The sequence below is a fragment of the Populus trichocarpa genome, chromosome 2, assembly GCF_000002775.5.
Source record: "Populus trichocarpa isolate Nisqually-1 chromosome 2, P.trichocarpa_v4.1, whole genome shotgun sequence".
NCBI classification, from domain to species: domain Eukaryota; kingdom Viridiplantae; phylum Streptophyta; class Magnoliopsida; order Malpighiales; family Salicaceae; genus Populus; species Populus trichocarpa.
Window position 1 is genome coordinate 22,270,976 of NC_037286.2, and position 5,515 is coordinate 22,276,490.

Genomic DNA, 5,515 nt, shown 5'->3' on the forward strand with positions numbered 1-5,515 from the left:
AATACGGTGGCTCATGTATCATGTATGCATGTTGATTTGGAATCCCAGTCGTACAGAGTGCATGAAGGAACAGATAATTGATTCCACATGGGATTTCCCTTGGTGATTGCCTGATATGTTGCCTTAAACATACCAGGCATGACACTTGAATGAATGGGGACAGAATTGTTAAATTGTTTGGACTTAATTGGGAATTGATTACATGTTAGGGGCTTATTGAAGTTTCCCCAGAAAAAAAGATATCTTCCATGATAGAGTCCCACCGGGATCTCATTGCCTGGGCATGCTTGGCAGAATGGTAGAAGCTAGAGGCGTGCTAGATTGAATGGCAATTATTGCATTTGCTACATATTTCTACGTAGCCTCTAGACTAGATTCATGGTGTAATGCAGATGCTTCAGAATCTGGTGTTGCCCGGTGAAAAATAAAAGAATAAAGAGAGAAAGATGTGTGGAAGAAGAATTACAAAAAATATATTTGCTTGAATATACAATACTGTTACATCATGGTCCTATATATATATTATAATCTATGATTCAAAAATCCTATCATTAAGAATGCAATGAATGATAAGATATGCACTTAATTCCTAAAATTTCTGTTGCAGATATGAATATCATTATCTTCAGTATCAGTAATCTCTTATGCATATATGATCAAAGATCACGATTATCTTCAGTATCAGTGATCCCTGATCATGATCTGTTCAGTATCAGGGATCCCTGATTATGATTGTAATCTCTGATCATGATTATCTTCAGTATCAGTATTATCTTTAGTAGATATGATATTATCTTCAGTATCAATAATCACTAATCATGATTATCTTCAGTATCAGTAATAATCCCTTGTGCAGATATGATCAGAGATCACGATTATCTTCAGTATCTGTGATCCTTGATCATGATAGTAATCCCTGATCATGTTTATCTTGAGTATCAGTATTATCTTTAGTAGATTTGATAATATCTTCAACACGCCCCCGCAATCTGAACGGGAGGTTACGAACGTTGAGATTGGAGCATAGAAGATTGAACCGTGTAGCAGAGAGTGGTTTTGTAAGGAGATCGGCTAGCTAATCACAACTAGACAAAAAATTGACAGTCAATTTTTTTTTGAGAAACAAGATCTCTGATGAAGTGAAAATCAATTTCGATGTGTTTTGTGCGTGCATGAAACACTGGATTGGAGGATAGATACGTGGCACCAATATTATCACACAAAAGAGTGGGACTTTGAGATAGGTGCAAACCAAGTTCTGTAGCTAAAAATTGTAACCATTAGAGTTCAGCTGCAGTGTCTGCGAGAGCCTTGTATTCAGCCTCGGTACTATTACAAGCAACTGTAGCCTGTTGTTTGCTACGCTAGGAAATTAAATTTGAGCCAAGAAACACACAGCAGGCACCAACAGATCGACGATCATTTGTGTCCCCTGCTCAATCTGCATCAGAGAACGCCTGAAATGTGAAGGAGCTGCTGCAAGATAATAGTAAACAGTAGGAGATGGAGTGTTTAAGATAGCGCAGGATTCTCTTTACACATATCTAGTGGGACTATTTTGGTTGATGCATGAATTTGCTAACGCGATGAACGACGAAAGCAATATCAAGCTGAGTGAATGAGAGATAATGAAGGCCGCCAACAATGCTTCTGTACAAGGTAGGATCATCAAATTGTTCAGTATCAGTTGCTATCAATGCCACAGTGGTGGACATTTGAGTGGAACACGGCTTGGCACCATCCATTTTGGATTTTGTAAGAAGATCAACAATGTATCTGCGTTGAGTGAGATAGAGTCCTGTAGCATCACGTATAGCTTCAATGCCTAAGAAAAAAACTGAGAGGGCCATAATCAGTGATAACAAATTCCTTATGCAGCCGCTGAATGATATCTATGATAACGACATCATTAGAACCAGTGATGATAATGTCATCAACATAAATGAGGATGTATATGATGCTAGAGGTGTCAGTGTGCACAAAGAGTGACAAGTCTGTCTTGCTGCCAACAAAGCCGAATTGTATCAACACAGCTGCAAGGTGGAAAACCACTGGCGAGGCACTTGTTTAAGGCCATATAAGAAGCGGTTAAGCTTACATAGATGATCAGGAAATTGAGGATGTTTGAAGCCTGGAGGTTGATCCATGTAAACCAATTCTGTCAGATTGCCGTGAAGAAATGCATTTTGGACATCCAGCTGACGAACTGTCCAATTGTTGCAGACTGCAATGGATAAAACAAGCCAGATAGTTGCATGTTTTACAACTGGACTGTAAGTTTCATGAAAATCCACCCCTAACTGTTGATGATAACCTTTAGCAACTAGCCAGGCTTTATATCTTTCAATGGAGCTATCAGCTTTCCTTTTAATCTTGAAAATCCAGCGACAACCAATGACATTAAGATGGCGTGATGGAGGGACCAGTTCCCAGGTTTGATTACGGAGCAAGGCATCAAATTTAGAATTCATTGCAGATCGTTAGTGAAAAGATTTGGAGGCTTCAGTAAATGAGGTAGGTTCTTTGCAGGAGGGAGAGGCAGAACATGCAGTGCTCGGGGCAGAGGATATAAGGTGTGTCCATCAGGGGTTCTTTTTGGTTTGGAAATGTGATTTTTGGATTTTATAACCATCGAGTGAGTATTTGAAATAGTTGGGATTGTGTCTGTGGGATTTGGAACTGGTATGGGAGGGGAGGCAGGGTAGTATCTGCTGATGATTGAGGTGCCGGCTCTGGAGTTGAAGACGATGCTGGCAGATGAGTGTCAGTCAGTGTGTGGTGATGGTGAAATTGCACATGTACCTGCAGCTGTTAGTGACAAAGAAGAAATGGTATTTGAAAATGGAACTACTGTGGAGGGTGTGTCTGGACAGATAGAAGGGTGGTGATCAGGACTTTTATATGGAAAATAGTTTTCATAAAAAACGACATGACAAGACACATAAACTTTACCTGTTGCAAGATCAAGACATTTATATCCATGATGCTCCAAGCTATAACCAATAAAAATACAGTTTTTAGATCTAAAATTGATTTTGTGTTTGTTATATGGTCGAAGATAAGGCCAGCATGTACAACAAAAAACTTTAAGGAAATGATAGTCAGGAGTATGACTGTAAACAATTTCGTATGGAGATTTTTGATTGAGAATAGGGGTAGGGAGACGATTGATAATATAAGTGGCCGTGAGAAAAGTATCTTCCTAAAATTGTTGTGGAAGTTTAGAATGTGAAAGTAATGAAAGACCGACTTCAACAATTTATTTATGACGACGTTCAACTGCACCCATTTGTTGATGAGTGTATGAACATGCTCTACGATGATGAATGCCAATTTGAGTTAGAAGTGTAGACATGCGGCGATGTTCGCCTCCCCAATCATATTGAATGTTTTTTATGGTACGATTAAATTGTCGTTCAACAGAAGTTTTAAAGAGCAGAAAAGCTTTCTCAATATCAGATTTGAGTTTAAGAGAAAACAACCATATGAATTTAGTGCAATCATCTAAAAAGCATACATAGTATCGAGCACCACTGTTTGACAAGATGGGTGCTGGTCCCCAAACATCAGTATGCACTTTGTCTAAAGGATTAATAGATTTATGATTGCTGGTTTTGAAAGACAATTGACTGCTTCTAACTAGTTGACAATCTGAACAAACTAGAAGCCTTTTATTTGCAACAAGTAATGTAAATGCAAAAATAGATTTTTGAAGAACTGGAAAGGATGCATGACCAAGCTTGTTGTGCCATATTAATTTGGTAAGAAGCTCGTACAACAATGAGTGCATGAGGAGGGAGTGTGTCTGACAGGCTGGAGAATGAATACAGACCATCTTTAAAGGTGCCACGATGAAGGATTTTCCCCGAGTAGTCATTAATGAGAAAAAAAACGATCATGAAATTCAAAAAACACAAGATTATCATTGCAAAACTGTTGAACAGAGATTAGATTTTTTTGAATTTCAGGAACAAGAAGTAATTGTTTAAGCACAAACGGTGTTTTTGAGGGAGTTAAAATAGAAGAACTAATTTGAGAAATTTGCAAACCTGCACCATTGCCAACAAGGACTTGATCTGAACTAGTAGTCTTCACTCTGTAGATTCAAGTTGGCCATGTTATTGGTGAGATGGTGTGTAGCACCTGTATCAGGATGCCAATCAGTTGCAGAAACAACACTTGTTGTAGCCATCAGACCATACAGATTGCTGGATTTGGTAGCATTGTCACGATAGGTAACGTCAAACCGATGATAGCATTTTTTTGCAGAATGGCCAGGTTTATCACAGACCTGAAATATCATAGTATCTCTATGAAATGTGTTCCTGCCATTGAAGCCATTATAGAAGGCGACTTCTTTGTAATTCCAGCCTCTGCCTCTATATGAATTTCGTCCTCTGTAGGAAGAAGAAGAGGGTTGACGAGTAGCAACGTGAACAGTGGGCTGGACAATGGGTGAATTGTTGTGCAGCAGACGTGACTCTATGGTGAGTAAAAGAGCATATACTTCCTCTAAAGTGACAGGATCTGTGCGGGCTGTGATGGTAGTAACAAAAGAGTCATAATCATAGCCAAGACCCGATAGTAGATAGGAGATGATTTCATCACAGTGAAGAGTATGGCCGGCGACAACAAGCTCATCTGTCATGTGCTGATTGTGCACCTTTACGAGTGTTAACGAGTTCAATACGGAGTTGAATAACTCGAGCGCGTGATTGAGAGGAGAAGGATTTGGCTAGAGCACACCAGATTGCAGCAGAGGTGGTGTGAGAAACCACTTGAATAAAAATGTTTTCTGAAATTGTAGAGAAGAGAATAGCAACTATGATGTCATCTTGTCGCTGCCAATGTTCATAGAGAGGGTTGAAGGTGACAGAGAAGGTTTCAGCCATGGAAACTTCTTTGGGTGGGATGAGAATGGTTCCATCAAGGTATCCAAAGAGACCTTGTCCACATAAGAAAGGGATTAATTGAGCTTTCCAGACATGATAGTTGTCTTTTGAGAGTTTTGTAACATTTATGGCTGGAGGAGAAACAAGTGGAGGTTTGACATTAGTAGCAGCATCTGAGGTGTTTAGTGAAGAAGAAGCCATTTGTGTGACGTGAGTCAATGGCTCTGATACCATGAAAAATAAAAGAATAAAGAGAGAAAGATGTGTGGAAGAAGAATTACAAAAAATATATTTGCTTGAATATACAATACTGTTACATCATGGTCTTCTATATATTACAATCTCTGATTCAAAAATTCTATCATTAAAAATGCAATTAATGATAAGATATACACTTAATTCCTAGAATATTTGTTACAGATATGATTACCATTATCTTCAGTATCAATAATCTCTTGTGCAGATATGATCAGAGATCACGATTATCTTCAGTATCAGTGATCTCTAATGATGATCTCTTCAGTATCAAGGATCCCTGATTATGATTGTAATCCCTGATCATGATTATCTTCAGTATCAATATTATCTTCAGTATCAATAATCACTGATCATGATTATCTTCA

At 38.5% G+C, this 5,515-nt stretch overlaps 1 non-coding gene across 1 annotated transcript; it reads right to left on the reverse strand.

Annotated features, from left to right (window-relative positions):
- Nucleotides 1-4,479: 4,479 nt before the first annotated feature.
- On the reverse strand, nt 4,480-4,618 carry LOC112326708 (small nucleolar RNA Z247). Its single transcript, XR_002980638.1, has one exon. It is a non-coding gene; the product is annotated as a small nucleolar RNA Z247 (small nucleolar RNA).
- Between the last annotated feature and the right edge of the window lie 897 nt (nt 4,619-5,515).